This window comes from Podarcis pityusensis (genome assembly GCF_964106645.2).
Source record: "Podarcis pityusensis genome assembly, chromosome: Z".
Taxonomy (NCBI): domain Eukaryota; kingdom Metazoa; phylum Chordata; class Lepidosauria; order Squamata; family Lacertidae; genus Podarcis; species Podarcis pityusensis.
Genome location: NC_138044.1, coordinates 32,180,703 through 32,208,632, shown reverse-complemented (window position 1 = coordinate 32,208,632; position 27,930 = coordinate 32,180,703). Strand labels below are relative to the sequence as shown.

General features: G+C 46.8%; 1 protein-coding gene and 1 long non-coding RNA gene across 5 annotated transcripts in view; one reads left to right on the top strand and one right to left on the bottom strand.

Moving 5' to 3' along the window:
• Positions 1 to 27,930, top strand: part of NHSL2 (NHS like 2) — a 114,388-nt gene that overhangs the window by 8,925 nt on the left and 77,533 nt on the right. The gene's annotated exons all lie outside the window — the stretch shown is intronic.
• On the bottom strand, positions 57 to 18,423 carry LOC308468248. 4 transcript variants are annotated; one of them, XR_013981530.1, is made up of 5 exons: positions 18,341 to 18,423; positions 15,610 to 15,796; positions 11,202 to 11,271; positions 6,327 to 6,552; positions 57 to 371 (listed from the first exon to the last, which is right to left on the bottom strand). It is a non-coding gene; the product is annotated as an uncharacterized lncRNA (long non-coding RNA). The 4 variants fall into 4 exon arrangements; XR_013981531.1 differs by lacking the exon at positions 57 to 371 and adding an exon at positions 3,551 to 3,893; XR_013981532.1 differs by lacking the exon at positions 57 to 371 and adding an exon at positions 4,750 to 5,040.

The window sequence follows — 27,930 nt, the reverse complement described above, 5'->3', positions numbered from 1 at the left end:
TTTTGCTGTGGGCAAAGCCAGGCACAATGTCATAGACCTATAAGACCTATCTCCCATCTTTTTAATTATTTAATTACTCATTGTACAGCAGCTGGTCAGGAATGGATCACTTTGATCAGAGCCAAGGAAGCGGGTGTTTAAACTCCTGGCTTTTATCCTAATCTAATTCACCCCTCTGCAGCTCAGTGTTCAAACACCACACGCCTCTAAATACCGTTCACCAGAGAAGGCAGCTGTTTGCGATGAAGTCCTGCTTCTGGGCTTCACATTAGCATCTGGTTGGCCAGCATGGGAAACAAGATGCTGGACTAAACAGGCCTTTGGTCTGAAATTGCAGGAGCCTTCTTGTGTTCGTGCTTCTTTTCTTTTAGCTTTGAAAAAGATGGAATATTTTTTTTTAGTACAGTGAAATAAAATGTTTGGTATTGGAATAAAATTAGCAATTCATAATGCATTGTGAGGCCCTCCTGGGGGAGTAGCACTTTTAAAATAAATGTTTTTAATTGGTTTTTCAAAAGGAACATGAGAACATAACCCCTATTAACGTACATTTACCCTCCCACCCTCCCTCAAAGCACAGAATCCTAAGGGAAAACGTTACTGCAAAATTTCAAATGTGAGTCCACTGTATTTGATGTTCTGTTGAGTATGTGATGAAAGGATGCAATGCCTCTATAAAACTATCCTCTTCTCTCTTTCTTGCTAAGGCTTTAACTTCCTTGGTCAGTTGTTCTGAATGTGCTGCAGTCCAAACTTTCTGTTGCCATGGTGACATTTTCAAATGCTCAAAAGTTTTGGGTGACAAGTTGTTGAACTGCTACTAAAAGAAACATAGGAGCCAACCGCCAGGGGCTGTGGTGCTTTGGCCCCTGCAATAAAATATCTGAGCCCCTCTCCCCCCCCCCCCCCGTTGATGGGCATTGTCATTCAAATGGTGTGTGTGCACCGTGTCATGTGATTGAGGAGGAAGACACACTTGGCAAATCCACACCGTGATCAACTCCTGCCTGGAAACCTATGTCTCCACTGTGGAAGGACATGTGGATCCAGAATTGGCCTCCACAGTCACTTAAGGACTCATTGTTAAAACCGTGTTTGTGGAAGACAATCTTACTCAGCTATGAGTGATCGCCAAAGAAGAAGAAGAAGACCTAGGCCCCCACAATATTTTATTCAAGTTGGCACCCCTGAAAAGGAATCAGTACTTTGTATCTCAAACTGATGTTTTCATTTTTAAATATTGTTAACAATAATGAATATTGTTAACTGGGGTGTGTGTGTCTTTTAACAACTCCGAGTACAACTCCCAGGATTACTTGGGGGAAGCCATGACTCTTTTAAGTGGTGTCATATTCCCCTTGTATGCAAAGATAGGCACTAGCAGACTGAGTGGACGAGCCAATAGTGGGTTCAAAAAGGCAGTTTCTACACATGCCGTAGAGAGAATTGAGGGGCTCATAAACCTGGAAAGGTAGCCCATCTAGGAGGAGGACAACTCTGATCCTAAACTTCAGTGGCCTTGCAGGATATATTCAAAAGAAGAAAAGGCTAAGGAGGAAACCCTACACAAATCCAGAGTGGATTCCCTAGGACAGTTGAATAGCCCCTTGTACACCTCCTTTCCAGCAACTCCTGCAGCCAAGCTGGTGCCACACATACCTAATTGCTCTGCTTTTTTTTCTTCTCAGCAAGGCTGAGAAGTGGGTCCAAAACTTCCACACACACTGCCCAGCCTTGTGCCCCCGGGGCGGTCACTTGCAGTGCTGCTAACACAGAGAGGTTTGACTCCACCCCCAGAGGTGCACTCCCCTGTTTCTCAAGACAGATGGATGCCGACAAAATACTGCTTTAAATGAATAGTGCAGACAGGACTCAAGCGGGGCTCAGTTTGCACCAGTTGTAGAAAAGCTGTTTTGGCACAGAGGCTGATGGCCAACAGATTCTCACCCTCACCCTTGCCCTTGACATTCTATGGAAAGGAGGGTTTCTGTGCTTGAATTGGAAACTAGGTACTCCTGGTCCTAGTCAGGAGGATGCCTTGTCCCTCCTGAAGGCCAGAACAAATACAGTGTTACAGGATGAAGCTCTCCCGCTGCTTAAAAGGCCTTGGTGAAGGCAGGATGCTGCGAGGCGGAAAAAAGGTGCTGACTTTGCTTATTGTGCTGTCTCTTTTATTTTCCTTCCCCTTGTAACTGTTTGAGTCAGAGTGGAACTTTTGGCTCTGCATCCTGGGTGAGTTCTGCATGCTGTGAGTGGATGCTTGTTCTGGAGAGATTCGCCTGCTTTCCAACCTGCATGGCGGTGGGGAGGTTTGTGGTGGGGGTGGGAAAGCAGTTTTGAAAAGCAGCAGCCTGACACTCTTGCTTGCAGCAGGCTGTGCCAAATGTGGGGGGAGCAAATTTAGGAATCTCCCTAGCTCTGCTGGTCCCAGGATCTGAAGGCACCCTGGCAGAGAGGTCATAAATGGACCCCTGTATGCAAGGAACGGGACGCGGTTGGCCCTGTGGGTTAAACCATAGAGCCTAGGACTTACTGATCAGAAGATCGGTGGTTAGAATCCCCTCGACGGGGTGAGCTCCCGTTGCTCAGTCCCTGCTCCTGCCAACCTAGCAGTTCCAAAGCACATCAAATTGCAAGTAGATAAATAGGTACCACTCGGGCAGGAAGATAAACAGCGTTTCCGTGCACTACTCTGGCTTGCCAGAAGTGGCTTTGTCATGCAGGCCACATGACCCAGAAGCTGTATGGTGGCTCCCTTGACCAATAAAGCGAGATGAGCGCCGCAACCCCAGAGTAGGCCACGACTAGACCTAATGGTCAGGGGTCCCTTTACCTATGCAAGGAACAGAGGTGTGCAGCATACACAGAAATGCCGTGGAGATCTTTGTGGTGCCCTGTCTGCATAGGGATCAAGGCTGTAGCTCAGTAGCAGAGCTCATGCTTTGTGTGCAGAAGACACAAGTTCAGTCCTTGGCATTTCTGGTTTAAAAACAATCAGGTGATAGAATTTTTTCTGACCGAGACCCTGGAGTACTATTGCAGTCATCATAGGCCAGGGTTCTTCAATCTTGGGTGCCCAGATGTTGTTGGTCTATAGATCCCACATTCCACTGCCAGCTTGCCCAATGGTTAGCGATGATGGGTGAGTCCAACAACATTTTGGGATCCAAGGCGGAAGACACTGGTGCAATCAGTACTGAGCTAGGTGGACTCAGAGTCTGCCACTTCCTCTGTTCTTCTCAATTTTGCATTTCTGGATTATGTTATATGTGCTTCCATAAAATGAAAAACTATATTAAGCAAAGCTGCATATACAACAGTATATTAGGGGGAAATGCACTAATATGTTGGTGATTTTTTTGGGTAAATAAAAACAAACCTATGCAGAAATGTGGAGGCCTGAATTTAAAACTGGGGTGGAAGAGGAATGTGAAACTGGACAAAACCCCCACCTGAAATGAACATATTGTCGATCCTTTCTACCATTCCAAGAACAGTCTCTCTTTTCTCCTTCAAGGCATGACTATTGCTATAGGGGTTCAAAGCTGGCTGGACCCATGAACAGGAGCATTCTTGTTTGAGGATGGTGATGCACTGCAATATTTGGTTGCAGGTTTCTCCCCCACATATCCCTAATTTATTGCACATCCCACCTACAGAAGAAGACTCCCACCATCTTCAAAATTGCATTTTGGCTGAAAAAGCACTCCTCCTCCTCCTCCTCTTGCACCCCACTCTGAAAAGAACAGCTAATTCTGCATGAGTCAATCTCCTTTGCTCCTAGCACTGGATTCAGAAGCCTATTCCACGCCTTCTTTGAAATAAACTGTTTACTGGTGTTTAGTGGCAAAAAACCAGCCGTTCCGTGCCCTCTGACTTTGCAGGCTTGAGGTCTGGAACAAACAAGAGGGAATAAAGGAGTCAGCTGCATTTTCCAAACATGATCTATGGGCGTGCAGCTTGAAGTAAGTTACTTCCAAGCAGGATGTAGCTCGAGTTCATGACAAATTTTCAGGCTCATGCTAACAGCAAAAGGATCAAAGCAGTCAGAATAATGCTTCGGATGTGTGCATTGTGGGCTGAGGGCTTATCCACACTTAAATTTTGCTCTGCTCTTTCCAGACACAGGTGAAGCACAACAAACTGCAATTCAGTTTTTTTGTGGATTGCTGTTTGCTCTGATTCAGATTTAAAGAGCAGGTTTTTGCGGGAAAAGCTCCAGAGCAAAAGAAAAAAGAGCTTTAAAGTGTGGAGTGTGCCTGGAAATCATGGAAGAAAGGTAAGTGTGGATAAGCCCTGAGTGTCTCCCACAATAAGGTTCAAGACAAAGCAGCTCAGTTCAGCAAGGCTTCCTCTTAATTTGAGCGCTAGGTCACACTCTGTAGTTCTTCATTCTAGGCAGTAAGCCTGGCTGAGAGATCACAGTAGTGATTTGCAGGGGCTATGCAAAGCTCTTTCCCACACAGCTGAGGTCCTTCCGAAAACACTTTGATTTACAAAGCGCCATTAACTGAAGCAAAAATGTTTTGCTCTGAATTTAGGCAATTCAGCTCTTGGGATCTTAGGCAAGCTTTGCAGATCTTGAGATACTAGAGAAAAGCAAGAACTATCTCCTCCTGCATGAATGCACCTGGTTGCCCAGATTATCATTGGTGGTCCTGTTCCAGATGTGAGAAACAAAACCTCCATGAGCAGGGCCTATTCTGTGGTGGTACCCTGTTTCATGGTTTAATCTGCTTCCTGCATTTTAACAATTTGGTGAGGGTTTTTTTGTTTTGCTTTTTAGGTTTGGTATGTAAGCCTCCTTGAGGACCTGTGGCATAAGGGAGTGATGGTATTTAAAATAAATTATTGTAAAATATTCCATTTGTTGAATGTGGAATGTTCTCCCCAGGGAGGGTCAGTTGGTTCCTTCCTTTAGGCACTTTTCTTCTTCTTTGGCGATCACTCGTAGCCGAGTAAGATTGTCTTCCATGAACACGGTTCTAACAGTGAGTCCATAAGTGACTGCGGAGGCCAGTTCTGAATCCACACATCCTCCTGCAGTGGAGACATAGATTTCCAGGCAGGAGTTGATCACGGTGAGGGTTTGCCAAATGTGCCTTCCTCTTAGCACGTTTCTCCCTTTCGTCCTGAGTTCGAGCTTCTCCAAAGCCCATGACACCTTTGGTAAAGGCTGTTCTCCAATTGGAGCGCTTGCAGCCAGTGTTTCCCAGCTGTTGGTGTTTATACTACATTTTTACTTCTTTTTTTGTGCCTTCCCTTGAAACATTTCAAAAGGCACTGAAGGCCCTGAACTGGGGAAACACTTGAAGAAGGCTAAAGGCTGGAAATGCTTCCTTATTGGAGAACTTTGAGGAATTTGATCTTTGCAGATTTTGATACAAATTGGACTGATTCCCATTTCCCAGACCTATGCAAACCACAGGCTGTTTTATTCCCTAAATGCTCCAATGCAGTTCTTGAATAAATAAGGATGCAATACAAACTCGCCTTATGTGTTGGGCTTGGGAGAGGGGGCTTGTATTGGGTGAAAGTAGCTTAAAAAGCAGAAGTGAGGAACCTCTGGCGCAGGGGCCAAATGCAGCTATCTAGGCCTCTCTGTCAGACTCTTGGAATTGGCAGGCCACACCCCCTCCCCAGGCCACACCCCTTGAAGGCCCTACTAACTACCTCATTATATGTTTTCACTTGGCTGGAATGTGGCCTTGAACTCTGGTCACATTGAAGTTGGTAAGAGAGAGAGGTCTGTAGAGAAGCAACAACTGCATTAATTGCTCGGTTCCCTTTTTCCTCTGGCCCTGCCCATTTTGTGCATGTGTACATATGGATGCTTCTTTTAGAAATAACTACTGTAATTTTCAGTATGTTTCAAGTCTTGTGTCTCCCAATATCCCGTACTGAAGCATGTCATGCTTATTTTTCTATTCGTAAGGGGACAAAACAAATCTGCAATAAACGTACTACATGACTCGGTGCTGTACTATGCTTGCAGTTCTGCCCAGAAACATGTTTTGTTATCCGTGGCTGGCTGTGGATTCCAACTGGAGGGAAAGCAAGAAGATCTTTCCATCCAAGTGGAATTTGTGGGGGCCAGAGGCTCGTTCCCAAGCAGGCCAGGCTGAGCCGAGCAAGAAAATCACTTCCAGATTGCAGGCTCTGGTCCAATGGGCAGCCCAAGGGGTGTGGGTTTTGGCAGAGAGGAAGCGTGCCTTGGCGCTGAGACAGGAAATGCAGGACTCTGGCTCACCACGTGTGGGCTTGCTTGGCCCCGGAGGAGGGGTCTCCAATGGGTCATTTCGCTTTGGGCCTGAAAGGTTACACACCTGCACTGCGCAGCCTCTGGCTCCTATCTGTGCTGTGAAGCCCTCTGCTGAGAACAGCGTGGTAATCCGAGAGGGCCAAAGGCTGTCACTGGAAATGTTGACGTTGTCTTGATTGTCAACTGGAATGTGACACAGTTCTCTCTACTGCTCTCATGCACATACGCCTATTTGCATGCTGTGCAAATCAATGGAGTGTCAGTTTCGTTTCATTTTGTCATTTCAAGCCCTTATGGGAAGAAAAGATAAAAAACAATTTTCAATTGGAAATACGTGGGAGAAGTTGGACTCTCTCTAGGCTCTGTTTCAGCCTTCCTCAGCTAGGTACCCTCCCAGTTTTGAACTACACTCCAATGGACTTCAACCATTGGGTGGAGTTGATGGGAGTTGTAGTCCAGCAACATATCAGTGCCGCCATTTTCACTATAATCTTTGGCGGAATTCACAGCCTGACTTAACTAGGACACTGGAATAGCTCTGTCGGTAGAGCGTGAGACTCTTGATCTCAGGGTTGTGGGTTTGAGCCCTGTGTTGGGCAAAAGATTCCTGCATTGCAGGGGGTTGAACTAAGTGGCCCTTGTGGTCCCTTCCAACTCCTACCATTCTATCATTTTATTAGAGTGAGTGACGTTCAAATACAATAAAATTAATTTAATTTGGGAAAACCAGACACGTGTGACTGCAAAAACCAATAATATAATCATGTCTATCTCTTTGATGTGCTTGAAATGTGTCTGCTTCCTGTTCCATGTGGCAGTTTCCTATTTCCACACTGCACCACCAGGCAGTGATGGGTGGCTGGGCCTGACACCACCTGACTCCCCCGGCTTGCATCTTCCCTCCTGCTTTCTGCCTTCCCTTCCTGCGTGGGTGTCTGGAAAGGAGTGTTTGCTCCTCCGACAGCCACCTCCCTCAGCCCTCCTGTCTTGCCACTCCCACAGCGTAGCTTTCCTCCCAGTGAGTGAGCAAGCGAGTGTCGGGCTGCCTCTCTTCCCTTCTTCAGGCTGTAGCTGAAAGGAGCAGAGATCTTGTGATGGTCCGGTCCTTTTTTGGCGTGTGATGAGGATGAGCACCATGGAACACAGGTAAATCTGCAGAGGAGGGTTGACGGAATCATAGAATCATAGAATTGTAGAGTTGGAAGGAACCCTGAGGATCATCTAGTGCAGCGGTTCTCAACCTGTGGGTCCCCAGATGTTGCTGGACTACAACTCCCATCATCCCTGAGCTCTGGCCTTGCTAGCTAGGGATGATGGGAGTTGTAGTCCAACAACATCTGGGGACCCACAGGTTGAGAACTGCTGATCTAGTGAGTCCAACCCCCTGCAGTGCAGGAATATGCAGTCGCCCCATACGAGAATCGAACCTGCAACCTTGGCATTATCAGCACCACGATCCAACCAACTGAGCTGTTTGTTCCAATTCAGCAGTAAAATTTGGGGTTTCCAGGGAAAGCGGCCGAACGTACTTGGGATAGCTCAGTCGGCAGAGCATGAGACTCTTAATCTCAGTCTTGTGGGTTCTAGCCCCACATTCAGCAAAAGATCCTTGCACTGCAGGGGGTTGGACTAGATGGCCCCATGGGGTCCCTTCCAACTCTAAAATTCTATGATTCCACAGAGGTGGAACACCTCTCAGACCTGTGACTTGACATTAAGGGACAAACGGAAGTGTGGATGGGACTTCCAGGGATTCAGACCTAGGTTCTCTCCCTGCCTTACCTGGAGATGCCAGGGATTTGACCTAGGGCACCAGACTCAGCAGGGGAGCGTACTTATCACAGGCTGTCTCCTCAAATATTTACTCAGCAGCCGAAACTGGTAGCATGAACAGTTTCCTTGTAAAGCTGGCCACACTGGCAGGGGCAGATCTACATTTTGGGGGCCCCTGAAGTTTGCACTGTTACGGGGGCCCCTTCACAACCAGCAGCAAGGTCTGGGCAACCACTGTTATCTCCTTCAATGGGGTTGTTCCATGACAGACCACCATAATTTTTTAAAAAATAGTAACCAGGGCTGTTTTAAGCATATCCGGCACCATGGTACAAAGCTCCCTCTGCCCTGCCCTGCCCCCCCCCCGTTTCCCAGAGTTTTTTAGGGAGGACGGCACTGCCGGTGGGGCTGGAGGAGGCGGGCAGCGGCTGGAGGGCGTCTCTTCCGGTGGGGAAGAGGCAGAGGCTGGCCGCTTTGTGCCACGGTGACCACGGCAGACGGAGGCTCCGGGTGTGGCGCTGCTTCGGCATGGCGGAGGCAGGCGAGGGCAGCGAGCTGATGCCAGGAGACGCCGCGTCCAGCCTCCACCTCTTCCCTGGCGCCCTCCAGAACTTGGAACCCTGGCACCCTGCACCACTAACCTCTATGGGTAAGACGCCCCTGATAGTAACTACTACAATTAAGATTTTGATTGAAGTTGTACTGGATTATCTTACATGTCCAAGTCACTGGTGTGAATAAAAAACTCCCTATGCCTTACAGTTTTTGAGTTATGGGGGGGGGGGGAATTAGGGAAGTGTTATATACATGCATTAGGCACTTTTTAAAGCAAATTTTTAAGGCAATGTGGGCTAAAGTCATTACTTGGGCCTCTCCAGGATTAGCATCCCCAAAGCTTAAGCTTCATTAGTTTCATAGCAGATTTTCCTCTGAAAACTGGCATGCATTCGCTTTCTTTTCCTTTTTCCTTTGTGAAAGAAGGTGTAGCATTGGTGCCCATCTGACAAACAACGTGTGGCATGGTTATCAGATCCATGCATGCACATGTATTATTTTATATGATGTTAACTCAGGTGCATAAATTGTGCACTATAAAGTTGCAAATCAGACTAATACTACTACTAATGCTAGTAACAATAATGGTGTTGTTCGGCTTTTGACTATAAATGAAGGAGGTGCTATTTTATTGACAGCTGACTCCATCAGGCCTCCACTTCAAAAGATAAGAAAAAGGGGTCTTTGCACCAGGGTTGGGAAAGGGATCTCTGCCTGAGATGTTGGAGAGCTGCTGGCAGTCAGTGAAGACAATACTGAGTTAGATGGACCAGTGGCCGAATGTAGATCTGCAAATATGACCCCTGCATAGCAAGAATTTGGTTGTGTACTTCGATTAGTTTGCACAGAATAGGGAATTTCAGTGTCATGAAATGGCACTCTACACTTGAGAAAATTCCCATTTGGACACAGACTGCTATCTCCTTTAGACACTAAGCCATTTGGATACAGCTGTGTTGCAGGAGAGTTGACCATGTCATCATATTGTCCCTCTGTTGCAGATTGTTGCACTGGCATTCCTTCTTTCTTGCTTTAAGTTTTCTAAGGGTCCTGTTTACATGCTCCTGTTTGCACTCATTGCGTTCCCACCATCAGTTTGGAAAGTGGAGTGCACACATTAACCAAAATCCATACCTCTTGCTTCTTATGAAATACTGCATTTTTATGAGTTCCCCTAACAAACCAGCTTCAATCCAAATTGAGAAAAACGATGACTTTGCTGTTTTTTAGGTTGGTAATGTGCACGCAGGCTAAGAGTTCTACAAAGGTTAAAACGACAACTATACAGTCCCTGCCTTCAGGGTTAAAATGTAATAGTTACAAGATAAGAGCAAAATGGGAAGGAGGAGGAAATAGGAACACAAGCAAATCTGGGAATGAGTTCTTCATAAAACACATTATTATCAGGAATCATGGGTGTCCACAGGGTGATATGGTGTATGTGGGGGGGGAGGGAATCTCCCTTGGATGAACCATAATCTCCAGATTCCCTGGTTTCTTCCTTCCTTCCTTTTTTTAAGAGAGAGTGCATGTTTAGCATCTGTAGAACCTGAGCTATATTTAGGCAACAAGTTACAGTCACTATTCTTTTCATTTGTTTGTGAGAAACCAGCCAGTCCCCGTCCCCCCAACAAACACACTTGCAGTGTTTTATACTGGGACGCAGGTGGTGCTATGGTCTAAACTGATTGGAAGGTTGGCGGTTCGAATCCCCACGATGGAGTGAGCTCCTGTTGCTCTGTCCCAGTTCCTGCCAACCTAGCAGTTCGAAAGCACGCTGGTGCAAGTAGATAAATAGGTACCGCTGCGGCGGGAAGGTAAACGGCGTTTCCATGTTCTCTGGCTTCCGTCACGGTGTTCTGTTGTGCCATAAGCGGTTTAGTCTTGCTGGCCCCATGACCTGGAAAGCTGTCTGTGGACAAACTCCAGCTCCCTGGAATCTTGTGCCCAACGCGGCGCTTTAACTCTCAACTCTGACCTCAAGAGTCTCATGCTTTACCAACTGAGCTATCCCAGCAGTCGATAAATGATGGTGCTCAATGTTTCCATTCTCTGTTTAAAATGAATCTGTATGTAAGCCAGGTGTGGGGAACCTTTGGCCCGCCAGATGTTGCTGAATTACAACCCCCATTAGCCCCAGCAAGCATGGCCAGTGGCCAGGGATGATGAGAATTGTGGCTCAGCAGCAATCTGGAAGGCCAGAGGTTCCCCACATCTGCTCTAAGGCTAAGCATGTGAAAAGGAAACAGCTGCACATTGCTCTCTCCCCCCCCCCCAACCAATGCACTCTCTTACTTTACCCTGTCTCCAATGTCTCCTCTCTAGCTCTAGTTTGCCCTGTTCGGATATTTAGATTGTGACCTCCTTGGGACAGGGACCTATTCTCTTCCACTCTACAAAGCATCACATAAACGGATGAAGAAAAGGCAAAATGGTTTGAGGCACACTTAGGGTACTTTGAAAAGAAATTCCTTTTGTTTGCTGGGCAGGGAGTGATCTGGAAAGGTCACAAAGCAACCAGTAGATACAGCAGGGAGAGGCCTCCTGATTCACTCCCCTGCACACAAAAACTCCTTCAGCGCTGCTAATTGGAAGACTAAGCAAATCCCACCTTTTCCAAGTCTTTAAACTGTCCTGATGATGCAAAAGAAATGTGGTTTGGGAAGAGGAATGGCCGAGACCTGTCAAGGGAGATGAAAGAAGAAAGAATTATGGGGCAAAACTGCTTGCGCTTGTCTGGGGCAGGAACAGTCCGTGCTGGGAGCCAAAGCCTGCGCCAGAAGCATCTTGTAAATCCCACTTAATGGGTGGTCTCTCTTTCGTGCGTGTTTGTGTGTGTGTGTTTTCCTATCTTGCCAGCAATGGGCTCACGCCATCCATGGTGTCTATAAAAGGGTTACACACAACAGCTTTCTGCTCAAGGATTGCTTAAAGATGCAGAATGTTTGGGGGCTAGGATGTGGGAGAGGAGGGCTGGCTCCAGATCTGAGAAGGCCCTCTGGTGCCATGTGGGTTTACATCCCAGTGGCGGGTATTTATTTATTTACTTATTACATTTGTATCCCAGCTTTGGTCCAAGGAGCATACAAGGTTGTCGTCGTCGTCGTCCCCCCCCCAGCTCTAGTCAGGGCATCCCCCTCACAACAACCCTGTGAAGTAGGTTAGGATGAGGGACAGTGGCTGTGTACATACCATGCATTTTGACACACATTTAAAGCGCATGGCCTCCCCCGAAAGAATCTGGGTAATCTGTTAAGGGTGCTGGGAACTGTAGGTTTGTGAGGGGTAAACCACAGTCCCCAGGATTTATTAATTTTTTTGCAGGGGGTGGGGAAAGAATCATGTGCTTCAAATGTATGGTGTGTATGCAAGTAGTGACTGGCCCAAGGCCGCTCTGTGAACTTCATAGCTGCTTGGAGATTTGAACCCTGGTTTTCTGACATCTCGTGACATAGTGTTGCTGTGGGGCATTGTTGGAAATTAAAATGAGATCTCCCAGACTCCCGGGGGCCAGGCAGCATTTACATTTCCCACAAAGCCTCTGATGTTGCATTCTGGAGGTGTGGACATTGCCTAGCCAGGATCAGGAACTATGGCAGAAAAGAGACCACACAACCAATTTCGTGGTGGTGCTGTGGTTGTTAGGATAATTGGATTTTGTTGAATATGTATCTTTCAGAGAGGGGTGGGGAACCTTAGGCCCAGGAACGAAATGTGGCTCTCCCAAACAGCTCTCTCAAGGCCACATTTCTCACTGGCCCTGGAGGATAAGAGAGGGATGTGTGAATATGGGTGTGAAAAATAACCTACTATACAAAGGCAAAAATGGCATTCATTGCTCCACCTACTTTTGCCTCTGGCCCCGCCCATGACTGGAATGTGGCCCTCAGAAGGTTGTTTACAAGGGAATGTGGCCCTTGGGCTGAAAGTGATGCTCCCCCCTGCTTTAAGGGCACCTCCCTTTCTGGTTTGAAGAAACCAAGCAGAAGTTTTAAGGAGGCTGGCCTTGTGGAGAATTAGGCGTTCAAAGAGGCTGCAACACTCATGAATAGCACTTAATAAACACCATCAGTTCTAAAAGCAAACTCAGTTGGTATGTGCTGACAGAATTGTAGCCAAAATGAGGCCGCTGGGAAATTAAAAAGAGAGGAACGAGCATGGTTGGGCCATGTTTTGCCAAAGAACAAAAATATGGATGAGCAGTGAGGGACAAAACTTTTCAATGAAGACTGAGCATTCTCAGTTAGGGAAGAGGCAGAAAAACAGGAGAGGGCAAAGAAATGGGGTATCTGTTCAGAAGGCAAGGCTGGCTGAAACGTTAGCAAAACTAATCCAGCTGCTTATTTGTTTCCCCCTCTTCTTCCACCACCACCACATTTATTATAATTCATTCATTCATTCACCTTTATTTATATAGCACCATTAATGGCTCTGTAGTGAAAAAAGAAGAAGAAATGATAATTACCTTAAAATCAGGTATAAACAAAAACTTACAATGCCTATATATATATATATATATATATATACATGAACAAGTCCTCTGCAGCATACTTAAAGGATGAGTGTAACAAAGGGCACTGATATATTTTCTAAGTGCCCTCCCAATTAAAAAACCAAACACCTGGGTAAATAAGAATGTTTTTTGCCTGGTGCCTAGAAACAGACAACAATGGCACCAGGTTTGCTTCCCTGAAAAGGGCATTCCACAAATGGGGAGCCACCACTGAAAAGTTGGCCTGTTCTTGTTATATTTAATACTTATTGATGCATCTTTCCTGGAGTGGCAGTGTTGTGCGATGAACCTGTGGAAAGGCATTAAACGAGTTTTGAAAAACAGGTATATTGTGTGGTATAAAATAAACAAGAGGCTTCCGGTAAAATCTGGCCCTGTTGTCTCAGGCCTTTGATTTTTGTGGAACTATTGAAAATCCAATCTTTTCTTTTCAGTGAGGCAAGTAGGAAGAGATAATACAAAGGCAAGAAAAGTTCTGTTACATTTACAGCAGGGACTGGGAGACCCTGGCCCTTCCCTGCTGGGCTTGTTGTTGTTGTTAGTTGTTTAGTCGTTTAGTCGTGTCCGACTCTTCGTGACCCCATGGACCAGAGCACGCCAGGCACTCCTGTCTTCCACTGCCTCCCGCAGTTTGGTCAGACTCATGCTAGTAGCTTCGAGAACACTGTCCAACCATCTCGTCCTCTGTCGTCCCCTTCTCCTTGTGCCCTTCATCTTTCCCAACATCAGGGTCTTTTCCAGGGAGTCTTCTCTTCTCATGAGGCGGCCAAAGTATTGGAGCCTCAGCTTCAGGATTTGTCCTTCCAGTGAGCACTCAGGGCTGATTTCCTTAAGAATGGATAGATTTGATCTTCTTGCAGTCCATGGGACTCTCAAGAGTCTCCTCCAGCACCATAATTCAAAAGCATCAATTCTTCGGCGATCAGCCTTCTTTATGGTCCAGCTCTCACTTCCATACGTCACTACTGGGAAAACCATAGCTTGAACTATACGGACCACTATGACCTGTCCATCTTGAGTGCCCCGCTCGGCATAGTTCATAGCTTCTCGGAGTTATTCAAGCTCCTTCGCCACGGCAAGGCAGTGATCCATGAAGGGGCCCTGCTGGGCTAGGGTTGATGAATGTGGGAGTCCAACAACATTTGGAGGGCAGCTGGTTCCCCACATCTTATCTATAGAGCTCCAAAGGCAGCCCTTGCAATCTGACTTTCCTAGGAGTTGCCCACCTGTTGCCTGGTATTCAGGTAACACACACACAGTGAGGGAATCCTCATAACCATTAATAAATGTGTTTAGATGTCAGAGGTTTTCCTCTGTGCTCTTAAGCATTCACAGGCTCTGTTAGAATCATGCCTCTGCTTGGTACCTGGAGAGAAAAGGCAGCCCACCGCAGGCCCTCTCTGGCAGGCTAGGGCTAGGAGCAGAACTGACAACAGATCCATTGAGCTCTATCACATCCGAGATCCAGGAAGACTTATTCTCAGAGGCCCTTTCCCACCACCACCTCACTCCCCTCCCCTTCCTGGCAACACTTCTCTAAAGTACCAAGCACACTGTGCCCGTTGGCAGCTCACCAGGCAGCCAGCGAAGGCTGTGCGCACACAAGTATACACAGGGCATTGGCTGCTGGCACAAAGTGTGGCTTCAGTGGAGGGTGCTGAGGCTGGCTGGGAGGCTCCCTTGCACTCTGCCCTGCTGAATGAGCCAAGTGTGCTTGCCCAGAGAATTGGTATTTTGTGTGTGCGTCGCTTGCCTGTTCAAGTGAAAGAGAGCAGCGCACTAGACGCCTCTTATTCAGAGGCCCCTCTCTCCGGGGTTCATCGCACAGCCAGGAGCAGACATTTCTCCTGAAGATGCACCCAGCTGGGAAGTCGGTGCAGGGCAAGAAAGGACTCCAAAGGAGAACGGAGTTGGCCGCAGCAAGCGGTAGATCGGCGGCTGCTTCATAGGCCGGTTCTGAAAGCAGTTATCCTCCAGGGATGCAAGCAGGTGAGAAGCACCTTGGCACACTCTGTGCTAACGGTTTGGCTCTTGTGAGGGGAGAAGCACTTTTTCTTCTGGGCGACCCCTGTGCCTCTTTGTTTGCTTGCTTCACAGAATTATAGAATAGTAGAGTTGGACGGGAAGGTTCATCTAGTGCAACCCCCTGCAATGCAGGGATCTTTTGCCCAACATGGGGCTCCGACCCACGACCCTCAGTTTAAGAGTCTCATGCTCTACTGACTGAGCTGTCTCAGCACTTCCCATTTTGCAACAGGCAGAAACTCAGCAGGTGAAGCCTCGACAGCGTTGCTCCTCCCACCCTTTTTCAAAAAAAAAACCTTTTAGACTTCTGCCTTTCCACTATTATTTTCTGTGAAGGGGAGAAAATGTACTTTCTAAATGTTGGTGTGCATGTTAAAGGCAGAGAAAAGGGAGTGGAGAAGTTGGCAACCCATGTCTATGGAAGAGTTTCTGTGGGGCAATGTCACCCCCCCCCCCTTACTGAGGGGTTATCCACATTTACCTTTTCTCCATGCTTTTCAGGCATGGTCTGCGCTTTAAAATTCCATGTCCAAGCGCTCCTCTCTCCCTCTTTCTCTCTCTCTCTCTTTCTGCTCTGGAGCTTTCCCTGAGAAAACTCACTCCTCAAAGCTCAGTCGGAGCAAACAGCAATCTACTGAAAACTCGAATTACTCCAATTCAGCGCAGACCTGTGGCAGGAAAGAGCAGGCAAAAGTTAAATATGGATAAGCCATCACCGGTGCTACCCTGTGTGGTTTTTACTTATTTCAATAAATTGCATTGAATGCCCACTTCATTCTGGTGATGCATGAATTGATCCGCGTTGGCAAATGTTGGAATAAAGCGCAAGAAAATACGGAAAAAGATTGATCGCAAATGCAAGGAGTGTGTGGAAGGAGTCTTAACCTCCCAGGAATCGGCCTTAAGCCGCTGCTGCCACCTATAGGATGTTGTGCGTATAGATAGCAAAGCCTGGGAGTGTAGAACGAGAACATGATTAGGTTAGTATGCGGTCTCGTCCACACCTTGTATTTAAAGCATATTCAACACACATTTAAAGCTCATGCTTTCCCCACAAAGAACCCTCTGAACTACAGATTCCCTCTCACAAAATCACAGTTCTTGATACCCTTTGCAAAGCACATTTCCCATGATTTTTTGGTGTGGGGAAGAACCATGTGTGTTGAATGCTCTTTAAATGTATGGCTTATGTACAGGTTTGGATGTGCAGGTTTGTTGCTGTTTCGTTGGATCAATTTGTACCCAGTTCATTAGACCTCCCTGGAAAAGTCTGGCTGGTTCTGTCAATAAACTGAAGGCCAGGCCACCAGATGAAGGATTGATTTAGAAATATTCCATGGAGATTTATTAATAGGGTTAAATCTAGGATTGTGTTTAATCCCACTTGAGACCTTCTCTCTATATCCCCACCCTGACTGGCCAGAAAGGGGACGATAGGGTGCTTTTGCACTGAGGCTCCTTTCAGCTGACTTCAGCCGCAGGCATGTGGCACTGTCTCCCCCCGCCCCCCCCGCTCAGGAAGATTTGTAAAACAACCATTGCTGGCTCTGAATTATGCCTTATGTTGAGGAAGAAAACTGGGTTTAAAGATAACTGAGTTTGTTATGGATCTTGCTGTTCTGTTCCTATTTTAAACCACTTGGAATTTAGTGGGTTTGTGTGTGTGTTTACAATCAAGCGGTATAGACATTTTATTAAATAAATAAATGATGGGACCAGTTTGCAGGATAGCAGGAGAAAGTTCCGGAAAGGAGGAGTTGCTGGCCCCTTATGGGAAAGGCTGTAGCTCAATGGTAGAGCAGTGCTTTGCATGCAGAAGGTCCGAGGCTCAGTCCCAGGATGGGAATGTCCCCAGTCACCTGCTGAGAGTGCAGTTGGCACTGAGCTAGATGGACCCACTGCTTTGACTCTGTATAATGCAGCTTCTTCTGTTATTTCTGTATCACTGTCAGCGCATGGGACACTTTACAGAGCACAAGGGGACAAGTCCCTGCCCTGAGTAGCTTATGACACGAAATTTGAAACTGGGATGGGGGGAGAAGAGGGGGTGAATGCCCCCATATTTCATGGGGCCACCCCCCCCCCCACTTAAAGCAGGAGAGATTTTCAGTAACTTTTACAGGGGGTGGGGAGGCTTGCTGAATGTTAATACTTTTCAGGGTGGGGAGTTTTATACCATAGATCAGGCATGTCCAACCGGTCGATCGCTATCTACCGGTCAATCGCGTGTCATCCCTGGTTGATCCTTGTTGATCGTGTGATCCAGTTTAACCCCCCCCCCCAAAAAAACCACCTCAACAACTGTGGTGAATTATCCCCAAAATAAGCTCAACAACTTTGGTGAAGCCTCCCCCAAAAAACTCAACAACTTTGGTCAATCCAATGGGTAGATCACTGCCTGTTTTTTTATAGTGGGAGTAGATTGCAGTCTCTTGAGAGCGGGGCATGCCTGCCATAGATGAGCCATGCTAAAACCACTTAGGGGCTGCTTCAAGCAGTGGCAGAGCAGCAGCCCAGCCATTTTATTTGTGAAGCATAGAACTGTGGAGTTGGAAGAGACCCTGAGGGTCATCTAATCTCACTTCCACATAATCTTTGTACAAGCAAATCAGAACAGAAGCCACAATTTTGACTGACCGCTCACAGGCCTGCGGATTATGTTCAGCTGCCATTTGAAACTGCAGTTTGCCGTCAACTCCTGCAGGTGGCACTGTAGGAGAGCAGCTTTGTCCAACTTCTTAAGGCATTCTAGGCCCGCAACATCTGCACCTCACATATCCCAAGCCATGGACTCCAATGTGGAATTTGAGACACTTAGGAAAGAAATGTTCCAAATCACCTTCCAAATGCACCCACTTTTTCAAGGGTGCAAGCAATCCTCTCTATTTTTTTCTGGTGCCATTCCCATAATCAGGAGCTGGCCAACAGCTAGATTGGCCCTTTGTGTATATGTGATTTTTTGAGGAGGCAGTGGGGAAGAGATGGGTTAAGATCTTGCAAGCAGCCTTCTTAAAAGGAACTAGGGCAGCCAAATGCAAAAGAGGACAGGCAAGGAATTTCAGAAGTTGTATGTGATGGAATTCTACAACAGCTGCTACAGGCACAGGAGCCCTGCCTTATTTTATATCTTGCTTCCCTAGGATAACCCCACCACTACCACATTTTTCTTCACTGGCCCAGGTGCTTCAGGAGCTCCACCGATCTTTTCTTACCTCTCTCTAGCTGTCCCTCTTTCTTAACAAAAGAGCTTAAGGCAAGTCTGCTAGATCAGACCAATGGCCCATTCTCACAGTGGCCAACCGTGGGAAGCCTGCAAGCGGGACATAACATCACAATGCCTACCTGTGATTCCCATCAACTGGTATTCAGAGGCATAACACCTCTGACACTGGAGGTAGACTATAGCCATCATGTCTAGTAGCTGTGGATATAGTATGCCTTATTATGTGGAATAGTAGCCTTATTCTAGTTGATAGTCTTATTTTGAATTTGTCTAATTCTCTTCTAACATCATCCAAGTTGGTGGTCAAGACTGCCCTCTGTGGGAGAGAGTTCCATAGCTTAACTACGTACAGTGGTACCTCGGGTTAAGAACTTAATTCCTTCTGGAGGTCCTTTCTTAACCTGAAACTGTTTTTAACCTGAGGTACCACTTTAGCTAATGGGGCCTCCCACTGCCGCCGTGCCGCCATGGTGCTATTTCTGTTCTCATCCTGAAGCAAAGTTCTTAACCTGAGGTACTATTTCTGGGTTAGCGGAGTCTGTAACCTGAAGTGTCTGTAACCTGAAGCGTCTGTAACCCGAGGTACCACTGTACTTGAACTGGTTCTCTGAAAAAGGATCAGTGAGGATGGAGAACCCCAACAAGCAACTGGTGGACCAAGCATGTACTTGGGAAGCCACCTATGGCTCTGCTGTGGCTGGTTGCTAATCTCCAACACAGTGGCAGGGAACCTCAAAAAAGTTTAAGGAGCAGCGTTGGGCTGCTTGCAAAGGGTTTTCAAACAGTCCCATGCTGTGGTTGGAAGTCCTGATAATCGGGTACCCACCTCTCAAATTTTGTTTGCCAGGGTTGGGAAAATTAAGATTTTGCCCACTGGCCAGAAATAATTTTGTATCAAATTGTGGCTTAGGGTTATGTGTGAGCCCAGGCCAGCAACTTAACAATAGTTTGTTTACTATGGTTAAAGGTAAGCTCATTGATCAAGGTTTTTAGTTGGTTTATACACCTTTGTTAACATATTGTTATGTGCAAACTCAGACCACCTCCTTTAACTATGGCATGCATCAGTAAGGTTTATCTTGCCTAGGCCGGATTGGTCCGGTGGAGATCCCTCTGTGGGCTGGATCGCGCGTACACGTGAGCGCCCACACCCGCAATTTTCGGCATCTGCATCTGCACAGACGCAATTTCCGGCGCTGCGGAAGCAAGTCCTCGTGCTGTGCTGCACCGGTTTAGAGCAGCGTGTGAGCAGGCAGCTCAGTTTGGGGGCGGCTCGGGGGCTGGTCAAACGACCCCCGGGGGCTGCTTCTGGCCCATGGGCTTCAGGTTGCTGACCCCTGAACTATGGTTAAGGAGCTGTCACTGGCCAAAAGCTACAGAGCCACAAACAAATAGTGGCAAAAGATTTAAACTGCTGGCTTCGTTGCACTCACTGGTATTCTGTTATGCAATTAAACAAGGTTTATGTAATCATTTGCCGGACACCTCAGCCATAACCGTGGTTTATTAACAATGGTTCACAACCATGGTTTAGCGTTATGGGCAAACCAAGCTAATGTGTCTTTTTCAGATTGCAGCCTTCATCTTGTTTCACTGACATTTGGATATGGCTAGATAGCTGGCCATTCTAAATCCCAAAGATGTTGTCTATGGTGAGTGGTGAACACCCATTCTAACTGGATCTTTTCAGCCCATCTAAACAACAAAGAAGTCTGTTGGCTTCAGGGTGTGGCTCACATACTGCAGAAATAAATTGCTCCTCTTTAGGTCACTGCTATTCAACTTGCTTTGCAAATTCATTCCCATTTGGGAGAAGGGGACCACACCCACTTTGGTAGGATCTTTTGCTCTTTAGAGTGGATCTTTTTCATCCTGCTCTGCATGGGAACTTGACACGCCTCTCTGTTGCATGATTGTCTTGCGGAACAATCAAGATGATTGCTGATTTGAACACCCAAGAGGGTCTGTAAAGAAGAAGTCTTTCAGGTAATTGGGCCCAGAAACAAACTGGCAACCAGTGCAGCTGTTTTAAAATAGGTTATATGAGATCTAAACAGAACCCCAGCCAGTAATCTGGCTGCTGCATTTTGGACCAAATGAAGTTTCTGAAGTTTTTTCAAGCCTCAGGAATCTACCTACAGCATCCCTGACACCTCACCACCCAGCTTTTGCTTAAATAAATCCAGCAAAGGAGATATTTGCTAGGATTTTTATTATCATTTTTAAAAACTGCATCTTGCCAGGGGCCCCTGGAATAAGACTGGAGTAAACCCACATCATTAAACACAAACAGCAGGGAGGAGCTGCAACTAACTCCAGATCGCTGGAATGTTTTGCTGTTTAACATGCATGCTTGCGCATGTGCATTTGCCTGCATGCTTTACTGACATTCAATTTTTGCATGTATGTGTAAAAACAAAACCTGAAAAACAAAGCACCCTGGAGCAGCCCACAAACTTATCCCACTCTGGTTGCAGCCAATGGTTAATAGGGAGGACCTATTGCTTCACCACTTTATCTCTTGCCTAAAGCCATTAGCTCAGGGTGGGCTCATACAGCTTCAGATTCTTGCATGCAGTTAAGCGGTAAAGTTTCTGTAGTTTAAAGCAGATGACTTGTGACTCCGCCTTGGAGTATTGAGAGATGCTCTGGCCTATGTGGTAAGTGGGGAGGGCCCATTTACTCTTTGTTGCCTGGAGGACACAGGGTGGGTTAAGGTAGATTTCATAATGCGAAGATAAGGAAGTGATAATACACAGAGGTCTTTGCTGCTTTCTCTGACCAGGATCTAGTGGGGTAGAAAGGAAACTGAAGCCCAGCTGTTTTCAGTGTTTGCAGCTTTAACTACTTACAAAAGCTTTGCTACGCTTGAGAGGGAGTAAGAGCTTGAAGCAATACAATATTTCATTTTCCTGGTTTTGCACTATTGCGTGCAGATCAGGATTTGCAGTATTCCTAACCGGCTGATGACTGGTGTGTAAAGAGCACACCAGGAAACTAAGGTATGTCCAGATTAGCACTTTTTGTCTGGTCTCATTTTGCTTTTTTTGTTCCTTGCTGTCCTGCTGTTAAATACTCCTGTGTTTACTATTTGTGCATGTATCCTCCCTTGTGGAATTGCTTGCTTTGATTTTGCGAAACAGCTGTTGCTAAAACAATTTGACGGAAGAAATCAGTGAGGTTTGAGGTGAGTGAGTCCCAGGCACAAATTCATTGTATGATGAAGGGAGAATGGTTGATAGACAAACTAGATTGAGCAACAGCTAGAGGTGGTGGTGGTGGTGAATCTGATACAGTTTGAATTCAAAGGCAAATTTACCAAATGTGCACTTTCTGAAACAGGGTAGCATCCCAGGGACTGACCATAGATAGTGGAGTTTTGTTTTGTGGCTGTAGTTTGATGCTCTGCATGCAGGATGTCCCACGGTCAGTTCCTGACATCTCCAGGTAGAGCTGGGCATGCCCCCTGCCTGGAGAGCTGCTGCCAGTCAGTGTAAACAGTACTGGGCTAGATAGGCCAGTAGCCTGACTCAGTGTAAGGCAGCTCCCTATGTGTCCCCATGAAGCTAGAAGCATTTAGATGGATGGGTGGAAGCATGCAGTAGGCGGAAGCATGCCAGTCTCTTTAGACAAAATCAGTGGTCTGATTTGACTGGGTAGATCAGTTGGTAGAGCATGAGACTTTTAATCTCAGGGTTGTGGGTTCGAGGCCAACATTGGGCAAAAGATCCTTGCATTGCAGGGGGTTGGACTTCATGACCCTTGGGGTCCCTTCCAACTCTACCACTCTATGATTCAGCATAAGGTGGCTTACTGTTGTTTACTACCCTCACTTCCATTTTCCATGCACATTACTGACACTGTAAATTCTTGGTTCCAGGAAAAGTGTTAAAAGCTTTCATGTGGGAATAAAAAATAAAAAATGCAATAATGGGGTGCTAGGCAGGTAACATGAGGAAACCTGTGTCTTTCCAGATATCGTTAAAGTACAGTTCCCTTCTTCCCTGGCCATTGGCCATGCTTGCTGAAGCTGTTGACAGTTGGGGTCCAGCAGCAGCTGAAAGTTCACAGATTCCCCATCCATTATTTATGCAGCCCTCCCTATGTCCTTGCATGATTAGCAATAGAAAACTAAACAAAAGAGTTGAACCCAGAACCCAGGCCTGTCACTCCACGGGGCAACATCCCTTAACTTTGCAGCCAGTGCAACAGGCAGCATCCCATACCTCCGCGATAGGTCAGAGTCTGAGCAAGGCTGAACGGCTTCTACTTCAGATGCTGATAATTCTGTCTGTGTCCTTTTTGCACGCACCTATAAACGGAGAAACTGTAATTTGGGGGGGATTCGTGAAGAGCAGGGGTCGGCAACCTGCGGCCCATGGGAGTCGTTTAACCGGCCCACAAGCTGCCCCCGAACTGAGCCACCCGCTCTGCGAGTCCCCACGAACTGCGCTAAACCAGCGCAGCGCAGTGTGGGGACTCGCTTCCACGGCGCCGGAAATCGCATCTGCGCAGACGCAGGTGCTGGAAATCGCAGGTGCGCGCACGATCTGGCCCACGGAGGGATCTCCGCTGGAGTGAACCGGCCCAGGCGAGGTAAACCTTGCTGACCCTGGTGTAGAGTAAAACTGGCAAATCAGCATGCTTCCCCAGGTTTACTTGGAGGTGCCAGGGACTGAACACGGGGCCTGTTTGCAGGCAAAGTGCATTACCTTCCACTTAGCTACAGTCCTTTTAACATAGGGAAAGAGGAACCTTCATCAGCCCGCATTGCCTCATGGCAATCTTCTGCCAATGCAAAAAAGGCGGGTTGCAGCACTGCAGGGGGTTTCATTCAGTTGGCTTACATACCAGCGATGCAAAAGCCAGAGGTTTCTACCCATGCCAGGACAAGAATTACCATAGCTCTTAAAACACCTTTTGGCCAGGATATGGGGCAGGGCCGGTGAGAGGTGTCATATGGGGAGGAAGATAGTGAAGACCTGTAGGGCAACATCCAGATCTTAGTTCCTCATCAGTGTTCTAAAATATCTCATTATTTTTTAAGTTGTTCCATGTGTGTGCGCGCGTGCCTGTCTACACGTGCTGAGCTGTTATCTGGCTGTCATCTCTGTCAGCATTGTGCACCTGGAGTTTTTCCAGAGGCAACCTGGTCACAGAGCATTTGGGTGGTGGGTGGTGATGCTTCTGTTTTGCACAGCATATGGTCCTGCCACCTCATTGGAAAAAGCTTTGCAGAAGGTTACAGACCGCAGTAAAGAAACTGCAAGTCCTGAGACCATCCTTTGCGGAAAGATTTTTTAAAAGAGAGGTGAGTACTGGAGGAACTGATATGTGTGTCCCTGGGGTATGCACTGCTTGTGGGCTTTCCATAGGCAATTGGTTAGCCACTGTGGGAACATAATGCCAGGCCAAACAGGCTTTTGGTCTGATCCTGCAAAGCTAGTATTGGCTTCTTGCGATCTCTTGAGATCCAAAGATCCCAACTGAAGGTATTTCCACAAGCTAACAAAAGGCCGGGGTGTGCCACTTAACAGAGGAGAGGCAAATCGGACTTCTGATTTTTAATCGGTTTTATTGTGTACGTCATGCAGAGAACTACTATTATTGGGTGAGTGATAAATCGAATGAATAAATAATACCTGGGTTTTGATTTGTTTGCAGGAGGTTAGCTGTGCCCCAGTTATACTCTTCTCATAATAAAATACTTAAATCCGCTTTTCAGACTTAACAGTATGGTAATATGGAGTTTCGTTATGTTTTTAGTATGTGTTTGGGAATATGATCTGATTGTTAACACGTCTGACTTCATCTTATTGATGCGGTATGCAGAAGTCAGGCCAAGGAGCCTGGAACCTTGCAATCTGTGCAGAGAAGTCTGATTGCAAGAGGAGTCCAGCTGGATCCAACTTGCCCAAAGACCTATGCCTGTGGGGAACCCACAAGCGGAGCATGAAGGCAATAGCTCTCTCTTTCCATTGCCCCCCTTCCAGCCACTGATATACTGTGATGTTTCTGGGGTTCCTGCCAGGTGTGTCCCTGGGTGGCCTGCAGTCAGTCTCTCAGTTCCTTCACTGAGTCCAGACTTCCCTTAAAATACCTATTGCCACCTACTGACGGTAGCTCCTTCTCAAATAAACTTTGAGTCTATCCTGAACAAAATACAGACATGTTAAAACAACCTTTGCCAATCGGGGGCTGATGGGATTTGTAGTTTTAGATCCTACTTTAAAATGACTGACTCTTGTATGCATTTGCATTTTCCCTCTCATCTCATCTTCTCTTTCTCTCTTCCTGCTCCAGTCCTCGTTTTCCAACCAGCACTCTTTACCTGTCACTCTGACTCCACCCAATGGTCCATTCCACTTCCTTGTTTGTCCATCATTATTCCATTCATTCTTCTTTCAAGCCTGTTACTGGCATCATCTGTCTCAAGAGACAATGGAGGGTGCTGGGTGGGGTGGGGGTGAAGGGTAGTGAAGACAAAGTGACCTCCCTGGGGTGCAAGGCTGGGCAGTGTGCAAAGAGGTCCTGGACTGTCCAGATGATAAGACCCCTCCCTCCTCCGCCTTGCTGATGTGGTCCAAAGGAAAGCAGAGTTATCCATTTGGCACCAGCTTAGCTGCAGGAGTTGCGTACAAGGTGCCATCCCACCGTTTTTTAGCAATTCCACTACACTCAGGTTCTGCAAATTCAGGATGCAGCTACAGCAGCATTCCTGACATCCCATCTGGTCTCTATTGAAATATCTGCAGCGAATAATAATAATAATAATAATAATAATAATAATGATAATAATAATTTATTATTTGTACCCCGCCCATCTGGCTGGGTTTCCCCAGCCACTCTGGGCGGCTTCCAACAAAGTATTAAAATACAATGGTCTGTTAAACATTAAAAGCTTCCCTAAAGAGGGCTGCCTTCAGATGTCTTCTAAAAGTCTGGTAGTTTTTCTTCTCTTTGACATCTGGTGGGAGGGCGTTCCACAGGGCGGGTGCCACTACCCAGAAGGCCCTCTGCCTGGTTCCCTGTAACTTGGCTTCTCGCAGTGAGGGAACCACCAGAAGGCCCTCAGCGCTAGACCTCAGTGTCCGAGCAGAACGATGGGGGTGGAGACGCTCCTTCAGGTATACTGGAAGAGCCCATCACATTATATTTGTTGCTTTCGTTTTTGGGCATTTCTTGACTGCCCTGCCCTTCATTATTGGCCATGCACATGGGTGAACCAGCCCCATGAACCAGAGCTTCATGCCAGAACTCAAAAGATAAAACATGCTTGCCCGGATTGGAACCTTTTTGCTATAATACATGATACTTCCACATGTCAATTTACTGTGGACTTTGTGCTACCAATGCACACAAGATTGGTGGGTTGTTGTTTTTTGCAGCGTTTCCATCAAATTACAGTACTACCACATATTTTGTGTGCGCATGCACATGTGCGTGCGCGCACACACACACACACACACACAATCTAAGCCGCTTTGAGTCGCATCAAGGAAAAAGGCGAGGTATAAATAAATAAATAATTTAGATTTTGCACGTCTGTGGGGGGTTTTTTCCTACTACCCCCCCTATGGAAACAGTGAATTGGAATTAAATAAGAAAATGGCATTTAAACTTCAAAGAAATAATAAAACACCTGCTAATAAATCTCGAAATAAAATAAAATGGCATATGCATGCTATGGGCAAAATATGTGTGAATGGTACCGAGTCCACAAAAACCTGCCTGGAAGTTACCATGTTGCCCTTGAAAGGTTGAACAGCATTGGAGAAAGCACTATTGAGAATGTGCAGAGTGCTCCCCTGCCCCCTGAACAACAACCAAACTGCACAAATCTGGGATCTGAAGTTTGTAGGTTTGCAATGTTAGAGAGGCCTAATACCTGTCTTCTCTCACATTAGAAGTCTAATGTTGCCAACACCATCCCATAATCTTCCTGGCTCTGTGCTCAAGGAGATTAAATAAATAAAAGGAAATAAAATTTGTGCCTCCTCTTGGGTGCATAAAAGGATCCAAGGGTGTTTCTGTCTGCACTACTCATTCCCAATTGGCATTCCATGGCTGGGCAAATTACCAAGCAAATACCTCATCCTGTTTTATTAAAGGAGGGGAGGAGGAGCAGTCCCTCACTGGGGCTTCCTCCTCCTCTCTCTTCTAGCTCCTTTTAATGTCTGCCTGCCTGACTTTTGTAAATGCCTGGTCCCTGGGGTGGCATAGCCAATCTCCTTTATGTCTCTCCCCCTGCCCCAAAATGTTCTGTGGTTAAAGAAAGCCCGTGCCACTTGAATCCACTCTACAGCCCTTGCTAACTCTTCTATTGTTTTTTTACAGACCTGGCCCCATGTTTTTCTGGCAGCATGACACGCAGAAATGTCCACTATGCCCTGCCCAAGCTGGCTGGGGTTCCATTTAGATCTTGCATATAGCCTGTTTCAGAATAGCTGTACTGGCTGCCAGTTTGTTTCTGGGCCCAATTCAGGGTGCTCATGTTGGCATTTAAAGCCCTAAAGGACTCCATCCCTAAATACCTGAAAGACTGCTTCCTTCCTCACAGACCCTCTCCAGTGCTAAGATAATCTGAATAATTCCCGAACCTTCAGAAGTTTTCTGGGGTTTTTTGTGGGGAGGGCACTTGTTGGCCCAGGAGAGGGCCTTCTCTGTGGCAGCCCCTATGTTGTAGAATTCCCTCTCCACACAGATACGTCCTTCATTGTACAGCTTCTGGCAAATGCTGAAGACACCGCTCTTCACCCTGCCTTTTGACAATTTGTTACTTACTTATTTTATTTGTTAAATTTGTATTGTATTCATTCGAAGATCATGGGGCGGTTTGCAATATAAAAATGCAAAATGGTAATTCAACGCACATCATATTCACACTGACCCACCTTATTTCTATTATTGTAAGTTGCTTTAAACTGTTTTTTTAATATTGCATTTTAATTGTTGTAACCTTCCCTGGGCCTCAGGATGAAGAATGGGTAGCTTAAGAAGAACAGGTGGTGGAGGAGGAGGAACACAGGTCATTCTATCTCCATGCCATGACAACATGTTTTGTTCCTGCCTGTCAAAAACACACACATAGGAAGGGCTAGTGTGTTGTTTTTGAAGTTGTTTACCTCACAAATCCAACGTAGAGTCTCTAAAATGGTTGAATGGTGCCATGTACACCTCCTTCCGGCAACTCCTGCAGCCAAGGTGGTGCCAAACCTATTGCTCTGCTTTCCTTTGGCCCACACTAGAGAGGCCAAGAGAGGGTCTTGCTTGCCGCCTGGGCAGCCCAGGACCTCCATGCACACTGCCCAGGCTTGGGCCCCGAAGGACAATTTGGTCCTACAGATGCCACAGTCTGACTTCACCCCTGGAGGTGCACTCCATTGTCTCTCGAGACAGATGTCAATAACTTTATTCAGTGCTGGTGAGACCTAAGGAAAGTGATCCTCTTGGGCAGGGCAGGGCTGGGGAATGTGTTGCCCTCCAGATGTTGTGGGCTTCCAAGACCAACCAGGATGGCTCAATTGGCCAGGGTGTGTGTGCGTGCTGGAAGTGGTAGTAGTCCAGCAACTTCTGAAG